Genomic DNA, 14,517 nt, shown 5'->3' on the forward strand with positions numbered 1-14,517 from the left:
TGTATTTCTATGACATTCAAAATATGTACATAGGACATCACCAAAAAATAAATATACAAGGAGGATGGCTGGCCTTTGTTGTGAAATGGGTAGAAGCATACAAAAAATAGAAATGGCATATAATAGGCAGGTATTAAATCTGGGTAACTGGTAAAATATTTACTTTTTTAAGGTACATTTTACATTTATGTAATAAAAATTCTAATGCTAGTAATTAAGAACCTTTTTGCTCTTTGGGATAGTAGATGAAAAAACTGATTTAGACTGTCCTGAGGAAGGCTGATTCAAAATGTGTTTACTTTTGAATAACTTCTGAATCTTTAAATAAATGTTTTTTTTTTTGTCGTTTTACATGTGCATCATACTTTAATGAAAATTTTAAAAGATATGTTTCTGAAATAATTATATTTCTCAGAATACTAGTAACAATTTATGATTTGGTATGAATCTCAAATTGGTTATCTTTCTATTTTAATATTTTATCATTCTCAAGCATTTACCCATGTTCTAACACTTGGACATAACTTTATTTATTTATTTAATTCAGCAACCATTTGGTAAACATTATTGTTTTTATTCATTTTTTTCCCTCAGTACAGAGGATGGAAGGAAGTATCACCAAATACACATACACACACACACACACACACACACACACACACACACCAGTGGGGAGATATATACACACACACATACACACACACACACATTCACTGGTAAAATATTCAGTCACTGAACTTGCAATCTGAAAGCATAATGCACAATTATTGCTAGGATTATTGGCATGCAGTACAACACATGGCTTAACACATTTTTTAAATAATTTTCTCCATTTAAATTATTTGATAAAATGATATGTTCGTAATCAAGGCACTTAAAACTGTGCCTGGTGTATTCCCAGTAAGTTTTTAACTGAGTTAAATTGGCAAAATGAATCTCAATGATCAGTGTATGCAAAGGATATCAATAATATAATACTGGCACTCTGGTTTGAATAATTGCTCAATAATAGTCCATATATTTAAGGTTTATTTTCTTTTTGTTTTTTAATTGATAGTAGTTTATTTTATTTTTTTAAATTAATTTTTATTGTTGGTTGTTCAAAACATTACATAGTTCTTGATATATCACATTTCACACTTTGATTCAAGTGGGTTATGAACTCCCATTTTTACCCCGTATACAGATTGTAGAATCACATCAGTTGCACATCCATTGATTTACAAATTGCCATACTAGTGTCTGTTGTATTCTTCTGCCTTTCCTATCCTCTACTATCCCCCCTCCCCCCTCCCCTCCCCTCTTCTCTCTCTACCCCCTCTACTGTAATTCATTTCTCCCCCTTATATTTTTGTCCCCTTTCCCCTCACTTCCTCTTGTATGTAATTTTGTATACCCCTGAGGGTCTCCTTCCATTTCTATGCAATTACCCTTCTCTCTCTCTTTCCCTCCCACCTTTCATCCCTGTTTAATGTTAATCTTCTTCTCATGCTCTTCGTCCCTACTCTGTTCTTAGTTACTCTCCTTATATCAAAGAAGACATTTGGCATTTGTTTTTAAGGGATTGGCTAGCTTCACTTAGCATAATCTGCTCTAATGCCTTCCATTTCCCTGCAAATTCTATGATTTTGTCATTTTTTAATGCAGAGTAATGCTCCATTGTGTATAAATGCCACATTTTTTTAATCCATTCGTCTATTGAAGGACATCTAGGTTGGTTCCAGAGTATTGCGATTGTGAATTGTGCTTCTATGAACATGAATGTAGCAGTGTTTTTATAATAACACAAAATTATTTTGTGTTATTATAAAAACAAGGTTACTATAAATTACAAAGTCCCAACAGGTATAATTCTACATGCAAAGAGTGTCCCTATAGTGTGCTCTTTTTAGGTCTTTAGGGAATAGACCGAGTAGGGGAATAGCTGGGTCAAATGGTGGTTCCATTCCGCACTTTCCAAGAAATCTCCATACTGCTTTCCAAATTGGCCGCACCAATTTGCAGTCCCACCAGCAATGTACAAGTGAACCCTTTTCCCCACATCCTCGCCAGCACTTGTTGTTGTTTGACTTCCTAATGGCTGCAAATCTTACTGTCCTATACAAGACAGATTAAAACTAAAGTGTTTTATAAAATTATTATTGCTAAAGTGTATAAGAAAAAGCATAATTTTGTCTAGGAAATTTGACTTTTGTCTCTCAGTATTTACAAGCATGAATAATTCCCAACTATTAAAAAATGGTCTAAAGATTCTTCAATGTCAGGCTAAAAGTTGTTGGCCGCTATCCAAGAAACCAGAAAAACCAGTTTAGAATGGAACCCCAACCTGGGAGACTCTCCCAAGGAGACCAATGAAGCTGCATCTTTGGGAAGTTCCTCCAGGGAAAAATAAACCCCCTTCATTGGTCTATGTTACCTCAACTCTTTTCAGCTTTCATGAACAAGACCCCCTCAGGAAAAAGGTCAGAAAATATTTAAAATTCTATATTTGTTATATGCCTAGTTTAATATGTTTTTCTGATTACCCTCTGCTTTATTCTGAGTCCAATTTACAAGGGTTAACTCTCATTCTAATAGGTTTTTAAAAAATAAGCTACAAGGCTTTTTTTTGTCTGTTTGCTTTGTGTGGGTGCACCAGTGTACTGTCTGTCTATATGTGTATTGCCATGTCTACATATATTTGGTACAAAAAAAATTGACATATGAGCTCATAAATTAAAATTTTAAAAAATGGATCCAAATACTTTTGGTTAATATAATTTAAAAGATTCAATTTAAATTGGGAAAATAGATAAAAGTACAAATGTCTTTAAAGTTACTAATGCACAGTTTTGTTTCTAGATGTTTAAAGAGCTGTTAAAATGTTAATGTCTATAAAGTGTCTGATATTCATTGTCTCTAGGGTTTTTATTCAACAACAACAACAACAACAAAAGATTACTAATACTATTCAATGCACTTGTCTGATACATTGTTTTAAAAAAAAAGATATGTAAATTTCATCTAAAAGTATATAAGATTAATCATGGATCTGTTTGTTAAAGACATCTAATTGGTACAAAGTTAAAATGCTAACTGTTAAATATAATATCAAATACTCTTAACTCTTTAAATTCCATAAGGTAAAATATTTAAAGAATGTTGGTGTTTTCATAAATTGGTAAACATAAAGAAAGTTTAAAATTATTTTGTGTTATTATAAAAACAAGGTTACTATAAATTAGAAAGTCCCAACAGGTATAATTCTACATACAAAGAGTCAAGATTCTTCAATTGTATTTCAATTAAAGTACTGTAAGTAACAAATATTTCATATTTTTAAAAGGGATTAATTTATCTAAGTTCAAAAAAATATAAGGGTTATTTCAAGGTACAAAAAAAGGACCAATGGGTTAAAAGATTATTTAAAAAGTTCTAAATATAAAAATATATTTACTGAAAAATCTTTCCAGGTTAAAAGTTTATGTGGTAAAGTAAAATTATAATACATCTAAGTAAACAACAAAAGGGTTTAATTAAGTAATATAAAGCTCTATAATAAAACACAAATATTAAACAGTTTATATGTAACTAAGTTGGTTATATATATGTAACACAAATATTTAAAACTATTCAAGGTTGTTTCCTAAGGACAAATAATAATGTACTGATATATTTATATGTTAAATTGACAAAAACTTCTAAAAATATTAATTTTTATTAATTAATTACATTATGTCTGTTAAGTTTTATCCCCTAGAACAAGTAATCTTGGAAAAATTAAGGTTTGTACATCTGTGGCTAAACAGCAACTGTTATTTTAAAGTATTGTCTTACTTTACAAAGTCTAGATTTTCCTTTAAAAGCTAACCTTGGTTAATATAAAAACATCAATAAAAGTGTGGTACATTTTTCTTTTTTACAGATTAAGTGTCTTCATATCTCTCAGGTATACAAGTCTTTACGGTAAAAGGTTTAAGGAAACATTTTATCAAGGTGGTATTCTCCAAACTAAAATTGTCTGTATTGGTAATTTAAACTTATAGAGATAATAGATTTTATTGGAAATTTATTTATATCAATTGATATTGTGCAACCAAATCTTATGTTACCTTTTACCCTAAATTTAAAAAGTATTGAGAGCCTAATCTATTTAAAGGTTAAATATTATAAAACATTCTGCCACTTTTCCACATTAAAAAAAATGTTAAGTGTTCTCAGCCTTTCCTTAATTAATGTTTTAGATGTATGTCATATTGTGCTAGCTAACATTCATAAAGAGTCACAAAACAATATGTGTAAACTTTATAAAACTAGATCTAAAAAGAGAAACAAAGATCAGCTTTAGCACTAAAACACTTAAGATTTGTAAAAAGCCCTGCCTTACCTGAGATAAGGCTCTGCCTCCCACCTTACAGCATGTCAAAATAACTTCAAAGTAGGCCAGATTTTAGTTAATTTAAAGTTATACTCAAAGATTAATTTGATTACAAAAATTACTGTGATCTCTAATAAAAAATATAATATGTAACTCAGCCACGGTTCAAAATTGTATACAAGCTAAATATGTTTTTACTATTGTTAATTTTACTTTGTATTCTCATTATAACAAAAAATGTGACCACTACACTAAGAGCAACCAAGAGACCTTTACTGTGACAGTCTGATTAACACAAAAAGAGAGAGAGAGAGAGAGAGAGAGAGAGAGAGAGAGAGAGAGAGAAAGAGAGAGAGAACTGCAAAAGAGAGAAAAAGGGAGAATGAGAGAGAAAGTGAGAGAAAAAGGAGAGAGTAAGAGAGAATGACCTGGCAAGAGAGAGTTTTTATAGTCAAAATCTAATGGACTCTCTGTATCTGCAAGCTGCCTTGTTGGTGTACAGTGATTAGATCATACAGTAGATGCTAAGGTGCCATCTTCTGCCTTCAGGCAGATCTTCAGCATTATGTAAATTAATAAATAAAATAAGGATATTGTGTTATGTTAAAAATTAACTGAAAAGTTATAAAGATTAAAGTCAAAGCCCAGCATTCTTACTTTAAATCTGATAAAACTGACTTGCTGGATGTTTAAGGCCAAACTTAAAAATTAAGGGTAAGATAAAAGAGCCGAAGAAACCAATATTCAGCTCTTGCCCTCTAAGTCAGCCTGAACCCAGGACAGGGGAAAAAGCTTTGCAAATTGGGGCCACATAACCTCCCAATAAGGGAGATTAATGAGACCAAGGGAGAACAGAAAGCCAATGAGTGTACATGCTGCAAAACAGGAGAGTCATTTAAAAAGGAGATGTGCCTGATGCTTCCAAGGGAAGCCATATGGTCAGCAAGACCATCCTAATGCAGATGACAGTAACAGAGCTAAAATGCTGCTCACATGTTCCCCAAGAATGTCCTCCAAGGAAACTCAGCTGACTCTTACCAAGAGATAGGAACAAGGTCAGTTTGTCCAGCTTGGTCTTAAACACCTAGCAAAAACAGTTAAAACCAAAGCACAGCCATTCCTGGACATTTAAAAAGAAACAACAATTATTTTAATGTAACTTAAAATGTACACTAGTGTTAGCATCTCCCAAAATAAGAAAGACTGGAGGCAACACAGAAAAATTCTTAGGCAAAAATGCCTGATAACTACCAATAAAAAAACTGCCAGAAGTTTTTAGTCAGTTCAAGGCCTACAGATCTTCCTAACTTCCTACACAGATAGATGTAATTAATATTTATTAATATAATTATCTAGCCTTAATTAACAAAAGGATCTTTACTGAAAACAGTGTCATGTCAAAAAGGTATTTTTACAAAAATCAGTTGACATTAACTAATTTAACTAAATGTTGTGTCTACATTCCTGATAATTCTGACAATGTTAAAGATTTATATTCCCTAAAAAGAGCCTTATTAGTCTTTGGTAGGCCTTGTTATGGGGACATTTTCTCAGGTCTTCTGCCTCCTGGTAAACAATTATTAATTTCTGTCATTTTCATGATATTCATGGACAGGTTCCAGATGCTACCACTGCTATTTTGTATTAATCTTACTTCAGCACTCATGTCTTTTTGTTTCTCTCATAGAAGTGCCCACCCATGGTGACTTTTCACCTTGTTCTTCCTGAACCAGATTTTTACCATGGACTCCTTGACCCACTCAGTTTCTAGAAAGGGACTTCAAACTGCTTGCCCACTTCACAACGCCCCCCTTTCAGCTAGAAGTTGCAAGAACGGTCATGGCCCTTTTCCCTTACGGCAGTTGGAGGTCCCTAATATTAGAGGAAAAAATATGGTCAATATAGATGTTCACCAATATGTCTAGCTCAGGAAGATGTACCTGGAAAACTGCTTCCAAGATCACCCTAGGTGATCTACCAAAAAGAGACACTTGCTTCTACAAACCAACTTATAAGTGGAAAAACTCCCTATTCACCAAAGATTGTGCTTCCTGGTTCCCACTTTGAACTCCTTGACTAAATCTCCAAACTGTCAAAAACTCTGAACTATGTAACCTACTATTTTGATGGAGAAAAGGGAAAAGAACACCTGGACTTATTAAAAGGCCAGGCCCCACTGATTTATCAACATAGACTGGCTGCCCCCATTTTAGTTCCCCTACTAACTGTTTTGGGAATAGCTGGATCTACTGCTTTAGGAACTGCAGGTCTTGTCACAAGCTCTAAAAAATTTAAGTCCCTCAGCCATCAAATAAATATAGATTTAGGAAAATTAGAAAGGTCAATCTCCAAACTAGAGGTTTCACTAGACTCTCTGACAGAAGTAGTCTTACAAAACAGATGAGGTCTAGATGATCTCTTTCTGAAACAAGGAGGAGATTGTATGGCTCCAGGAGAAACTTGTTTATATGCAAACCATTCTGGGATAATAAAGGACAATTGGGCGCTTGTGAGAAACAGGTTAAAGGAAAGAGATGAAGCACTAGAAGCTTCTGGCAATTGGATCCAAAACCTATTCTCATGGTCCCCTTGGTTGGCTATCATCATTTCAGCCAAAGTTCAGCCCCTAGTCCTTCTCCTGATTGGTATTAATGTAGGACCCTGCCTCTTACAAAAGAATGTAGATGAGGTAAGACTTATGGTCTTGTGAGCCCAGTATAGTCCTTTAGACACAGAAGGAAAAAAAAATCTGAGGCCTATGATGTGCAAGATTGACATCAAACCTACTAAAACCAGTGGGGAATGTGATAGTAGGAACAAATGTTACTCCATTTTGTTTTATGACTTCATCCTGTAAAACAACCATGCCAAGTAGAAGAGTCATGACTGGAGCAAGATGTTCTTTTCTTTTTGCTATAGAAACCTTTAAGAACATGGAACTAACTAATGGGGTATTGTTTCTATAGCTAGGGTAACGGGGCTCTGTTTCTGTAACTGGGGTGACTGGGCTAACTGTGATTGGTTAGACTTCCCTCCGCTTGACTGCAGTGTCCCGCTTCTGTAACCTGGCTTGCTTGCATTGGCTAGACCCCCTGAACATCCCTTTTGCAGTTTTCAGGCTTATAAGGAGTGCCCTTGCAATTGTGTGGGGCTGATCAGGGGAACAGCTTCATGTTCTGGTCAGCCGCCACCGGTGTGCTTCAATAAAGGCTTGATTCAATTATATGTGAGTGGTCTGGAAGTCAGTTTATGAGACCCTGGGACGAAGCTTTAAATATAACAGAAGAAATAGCAAATAAATAAGGTGAAATGAAAATGGACCAAAGGAAGTTAGAGCATTCATATCTTTCTGGACATATTGTGACATGCCAGAAATCACAACAACCTGGAGGTTGAGGATGAAAGATCAAAACTGAAGCTTAGTGTAGCAACTTAGTGAGAGACTGTCTCAAAAAAAAATAAATAAAAGGTCTAGAATATATCTTAGTTGTAGAATACCACTGTACCAAAAAAAAAAAAAATCAAAATTCCAAATGAAGTATCCTTTACCCTGAAGCCAATGAATACTTAGGAGTTTTAAGAAAATTGTGTGTATGTTGGTTTGGGCCGCTATGAGATGGCTCAGTATTCTTAGAGTTTCATATAAAGGAAATTATCTAAAGAATACCAACCTCTTTTTTTAACAAATATCTTGTTCTGACCCCTGAATGTAAAAGTGTTCATTTAATATTATTTTATGTAAAACAATGGGAATATTCAGAATAAGAATCTGAATCAGCATATTTAAAATAGTGAGGATCTTCTAAATCTTATTGGGAAAGGGGCTCTTCTATGGCAGAACATAAAAATTGGAGGTAATATCTTCAACCACTTATTTTCAAAAATGTCCTATATTGTGTCCCATTTTCCTCTAACATTTTTTTAGATTCTATGCAAGGATTCAATTGTCAACTTCCAGATTTATATAATTTATAACAAGCTGGTATACATAAGCGTGTTCTTTTTTATCAGAATAAGTAACTTGAGTGAGTAAATGTAGAGACCCCTAATTTATAGGAAATTAATTATAAATATTAATATTGTTCTATTCTGGGGCTTGAAACTGGTACATAAGTTAGTAAAATTTGATAGTAGTGAACACCAAACTTGTGGGATCTGTACTAGATGGTATCAGAACCGAATTATTGGACTACTAGTTGTTGAAATATTGGTTGTTGTTCAAGTTTGCACATTTGGTATCAAAAGTGGTTGCAGAGTCAGGAAACGTTGCACAAACTTGTAATCATTGTGATGTGGAAAAATTAGGTAGCAAGAAAGTAAATATGATTCAAGACTCAGTAAATTAGAGACCCTAAGCAACATTGTAAGCCCATTTGTCACAATTAAAAAACATCAATGTAGAATGCCCCTGGATTAAATCTCTAATTTTATAAAAATGCTGTTTCAGAAGAAAGACATCACAGATCTGAATGTTAAACTAACTTCATGTATGTGTTTGTTCACTAGTGATAACTGAGACCCTGGTAAAAGGAGTATTTCCTAGCTATCAGAGAGGCATTTAGGGTGCCAGAGCCTTTCAGAATTTTTTTCTTAATGGCTTAGTATTTTCTCACTTTCTCCTTTGAAATGAGCCAAGTGAGGATTCAGTTTCACAGTGAGAGTGGTTTTATGAATCTGGGAATGTTAAACCTGATGTGTCAGTTTCCTTATGAACTGAGAGATTAACAGTCTATTCACTTAATTTGCTTTTTTATTTTTTTTGTTGTTATAACTTTGTGCCATGTGATTCAAGTTGACCCAAGTACCTAAGTGTTTTGTAATAGTTTGATAGTTAAAATTTTTATTCTTTTGTTTTAGAAGTGAGTTGTGATGTTGAAAAAGTATTTTTTTAAAATCACTGAAGATTTATGTTATATTTAAGTAATGAGAAGATAGACAACTTTGGAGATAAACATTCAAATAATTATGTGGACTGTTGAAAGTTTTGGTGTGTGTTTAGTGATATCTAATGTCTTCGACACACTAAGGTAACCACCATCATTTGCGTATTGTTATTACTTATAATTTTGTTAAGCATATCTCAAGTATCATTGCTTTGTTTGGTTGTGCTTCTTTTGAATATTCAATAACTAATTGCAACTATTATTTATCCTTTGGAATTATGTTGGATTTTTTCCCACTTTTTGTGCTTCAGTGTTTTGCTTCACATGTGCTGCTCCCTGGGTTTCATTATAACAAAATTAGCCACCAATTTTACTTCTTATAATGAATTATTGGGGCTGGGGATATAGCTCAGTTGGTAGAATGCTTGCCTTTCATGCAAAAAGCCTTGGGTTTAGTCTCGGGCACCACAAAAAAAAAGTATCTTACTGAATGGTTGACATCACTACCATATATGAAAGCCACCTCTTTTAACTCTCATTAATATTTGTATGAAATTAAGTACTATGTCATTAATCATATGGTTTATGTAATAAGTATTTCTTTATTTTTATTTCAGGAGCCATTGACATTAAAAGATGTGATCATTGAATTTTCGGAAGAGGAATGGAAATTCCTGGACCCCTCTCAGCAGACTTTGTATGGAGATGTGATGTTAGAGATCTGTAAAAACCTACTCTTTATTGGTGAGTCTAAATTTCATTCAGGATTTTTAATTGAAAACCAATATTTATTTTTTTAACTTTATAGAGTATCTTATGGTAGCTTCTATTCTGCATTAAAAAGTTTGTATCTTATTTTTAGTACAAAGATTGGGCATTTGTTTATGTGGAAAAGAAAATGTTAATTTTTTTTTCTTTTTATGTTTAACCTATCTTTTCTAAGTAGTGCTCACAATGTAGAGAACGAAAATGATTTCAAAGTATTTTAGTGTCTTTGTCTAGACAAAAAATGTTTGAGAAAATAATTTTGTAGACTCTTGTAGGAAATTTACTCTTTCTTTTTTTCCTAATGAGGGTAACACTAAAAAGACTTCTTTAGTTACCAAGAAAATAACAAAACATGACATATTCCATCAAAAATGTATTGATGTCTCTATGTAATCTTTGGTCACCACGTGGTCTCCAACGAAATAACCTTGAGATTTGAAGAGAAGTGACAGTAGACATGTCAAGTTGGGTAGAAATCAATAAAGCAAAGAATACAAACAAGAGGTCCAAAATTAAAGAGGAATTCACATTTAAAAATGTTAATTGATAAGTTAAAATCTGACAGAAAATATTTTTTTCAAGCCTAGGTTTGTTTCAGTTGTAATCATTAAAGATTACTTCATGGTCTCTATTTACCATGCATATCAGTTATTTAAGCTCCCTCTTGTTCTTCAGTGATCTCCCTACATTTAAATTAACAAAATATTGTAGGAAAATCAAAAGAAAAGTGGCTGGGGATGTGGCTCAAGTGGTAGCTCAGTTTCCTGGCAGGCATGCACCCTGGGTTCGATCCTCAGCACCACATACAAACAAAGATGTTGTGTCCACCAAAAAAAATAATTCATTCCCTCTCTCTCTCTCTCTCTCTCTCTCTCTCTCTCTCTCTCTCTCTCTCTATCTCTCAAAAAAAAAAAGTTAGCATAATTACTCCATGTCATGGGACATCAAGCATCCCACCTGAGTAATTTGTTTTTTGGAAAGTGATGAGCCATCTGAAAAAAAAAATAAGTATCTGAAATAATTAGTAAAGGAATATAAGACCTGGCAAGAACTTATGTTAAAAGAGGTAAAACATCTTATAGATTCTCTAGACCACATAAGTTCTGAAAAACAATTGCTAGATAGTTTTTCCAGTTCTTTATTTAAGGGAGTGTGCATCAAAATAGGAATAAGATTTCAACAGGAAGAATCTTTCTTGAGACAGGTTGATTGGCATTCTGACATGTCTCACCCATCTCTGTGATGCTAAGTGGCTATATGGCTCCAATGGTTGATACCATCTCCAGTGCCATGCTGAATTTAGACAAAACTAGGTAGTATATAACATGTACTGGATAGTCTCAACCCAGCTGGATTTCAACTGTGAGTTCAAAGATACCAGACTTTTTTCCCTAAAGACTTCCATGCTTTTTTTTTTAAATTTAATAACAGTTTATAGATATCTTTCAGGAGCTCTATCTGACATGCTCTGCTTCATCTTTCATATCAACAGGTATTTTGACCAGACTCCTAGTGAATATCCCAAAAGATCTATGCATTTTTGTGATTTTGGGTGGAATGGGAAAAATATTTTCCAAGTGTGAGAAACAGAGACTTCCTGGATCCTATACATGTCCCTAGTGAATCCTGTTGCTATTAGATTTTTCTGAGGCCCTAAGACTACTTATCTGTGCATCTAAAGGAATATGTTTTTGACAAATCAAAAGTATTCTCTAACTTATTTCAGTGAGCTAGTTACATAGAAAGAATTTTAAAAACACCCTCAGTGATAGATATTTTTGCTGGAAAGTTGAGCAGCCCAGCTCAGATGAAGTTTGTTCTTTGGCTTAATGAAGAATACTCTGACACATCAGGACAATGATTATGTCCCAGTGCCTGCAGGATTCCCCACAAATCAAAACTAGACAATAGTGTGTTGGAGGCAACGTGGATCTGTAGGGATGTGGGACATTGGCTAAGCTGGAGAGAGACAACAACACATATGGCAGTCACATTTGAGGACCTGTGGGTGCTTGTGAATATATTTGAACAGCATTTGTAATTATACCATTCCTCTAAAAAATAAAAAATTTGCAATGGAGTCTATTTCATGCTATAGTTAGTCACTGGAATAATTTAAAATTCACCATTGAGTAAATATCCACAAAGATTTCTTTAGACAATTTATATTAAAAAGAAGGAGAAGGAGAAGGAGAAGAAGAAATTTCTGAGTTTTAGTAGTCTCCCTGATAATTACTTTACAAATATGATGAAATTAACAGTTTCTCCTTGTGGCAATGCATGGAATTATAATGAATGTGGGAGTAATTGTACTTTCCTAATATTGCTTTATTTAAAAGTAGAAAGAATTTTAAAAACACCCTCAGTGATACTCAAAGAGAACTATATTTATGATAAATCTTTTAGGACCTGTAGACTGTCTCTACCCTAGGTAATTCAAAGCATAATAGATTTGGTGTAAAACAATGTAAATTCTGTGAAAGTCATTAAAATTCTCTTCTTTTTTTAAATCTTAGAAATCACCCATGTGATCATTTAAAAGAGCTTTTCAATGACAAAAGTAAAAAAGTTTTTAATCCATACCCAAAATTTATTTATCCAAGCTTTTATAATCAAGAGACAAATTACAGCTATAAGGCATGTGAAATCATTTTTAATAAAACTACAAGAATTCCTGAACTCCAGAGAATTAATATTGGTGGGAAGCTCTACAAGTTAAAAAAATATGTAAAAGCATTTAAAAATAACTCAATTTTTTATCAGAGCAGTGATAAATCCTCCATAAGTAAAGAATGTGAAAAATATTTTACTCAAATTCTATGTGTTACTAAAAACAATAGTCTTTACAATGGAGATAAACCTTACAAATTGAAGAAATGTGAAAATGTCTTTAAGTGTTGCTCAAACCTCTTTAAACACTACAGTAATCATACTGGAGAGAAAATCTGGAAAAGTAAAGAAAGTGTCAAAGCTTTTAATAAAAAATTACACCTTTCTGAACAGCAGAAAATTTATACTGGCCAAAAGCCATACAAATGTAAAGAATGTAAAAAAACTTTTGATCGAAAATCATGCCTTATTCAACATCAGAAGATTCATACTGGACAAAAGCTATACAAATGTGAAAAATGTAAAAAAGCTTTTAATCAAAAATCGTGCCTTATTCGACATCAGAAGATTCATACTGGAGAAAAGCCATACAAATGTAAAGAATGTAAAAAAGCTTTTAATCAAAAATCATGCCTTATTCGACACCAGAAAATTCATACTGGATAAAAGCCATACAAATGTAAAGAATGTGAAAAGGCTTTTAATCGAAATTCACACCTGACTGAACACCAGAGACTTCATACTGGAGAAAAGACTTACAAATGTAAAGAATGTGGCAATGCTTTTAATCGAAAATCACACCTTACTGAACACCAAAGACTTCATATTGGAGAAAAGCCATACAAATGTAATGAATGTGGCAAAGCTTTTAATCAAAAATCTCGCCTTACTCAACACCAGAGAATTCATACTGGAGAAAAGCCATACAAATGTAAAGAATGTGGCAAAGCTTTTAATACAAAATCCTGTCTTACTCAACACCAGAGAATTCATACAGGAGAAAAGCCATACAAATGTAAAGAATGTGGGAAAGCTTTTAATAAAAAATCATGCCTTACTCGACACCAGAGGATTCATGTAGGAGAAAAGCCATACAAATGTAAAGAATGTGGCAAAGCTTTTAATCAAAAATCTTGCCTTACTCAACACCAGAGAATTCATACTGGAGAAAAGCCATACAAGTGTAAAGAATGTGGCAAAGCTTTTAATAAAAAATCATGCCTTCCTCAACACCAGAGAATTGATACTGGGGAGAAACCATACAAATATCTGTAATGTAGCAAATCTTCTAATTGAAGGTCACTCCTTAGTCAACACCAGAGGCTTCACATCAGAGAAAAACCATAGAAATTTGGAGAATGTGGGAAAGCTTTTAATCAAATATCGTAACTTATTTGACACCAGAGAATTAATACTAGGAAAAAGTCATACAAGTTTAAAGGATATGGCAAAGCTCTTTATCAAAGATCACACATTTCTGAACACCAGAGAATTCATACTGGGGAGAAACCATACAAATGCAAAGAATATGGCAAAGTTATTCTATTATGGAAAGTATTGTTGTTAACCAAATATTCATACTGGATAAGAGCCATGTAAATGTTAAAAATGTGGCAAATTTTCAGTATGCTTCAAGTGTTAACAAGAAACAGATCATTCATACTTGCAATTATTCTCACAAATACATAGACTGTGAAAGTCATTTCCTGTAAGATGAAACCTCATTGGTCACCAGAAAGTTCATACTGGAAAGAAAAATTACCATTGCCCAGAGATAGCTCCGCAGTACTGACTCCATAAAATTCCAACCCTTGCCCTTCTGGCCATTACTCATTAGCCCATGGAAGTGGGCAGGAAGCATGATTGGATGATCTGGTTTCTTTCCTTCTGTGGACCTCT

At 33.4% G+C, this 14,517-nt stretch overlaps 1 pseudogene; it reads left to right on the forward strand.

Annotated features, from left to right (window-relative positions):
• The first annotated feature begins 6,800 nt into the window (after positions 1-6,800).
• On the forward strand, positions 6,801-14,185 carry LOC143390088 (uncharacterized; annotated as a pseudogene).
• The last annotated feature ends 332 nt before the right edge of the window (positions 14,186-14,517 follow it).

This window comes from Callospermophilus lateralis, unplaced genomic scaffold (genome assembly GCF_048772815.1).
Source record: "Callospermophilus lateralis isolate mCalLat2 unplaced genomic scaffold, mCalLat2.hap1 Scaffold_89, whole genome shotgun sequence".
In the NCBI taxonomy this organism is placed as follows: domain Eukaryota; kingdom Metazoa; phylum Chordata; class Mammalia; order Rodentia; family Sciuridae; genus Callospermophilus; species Callospermophilus lateralis.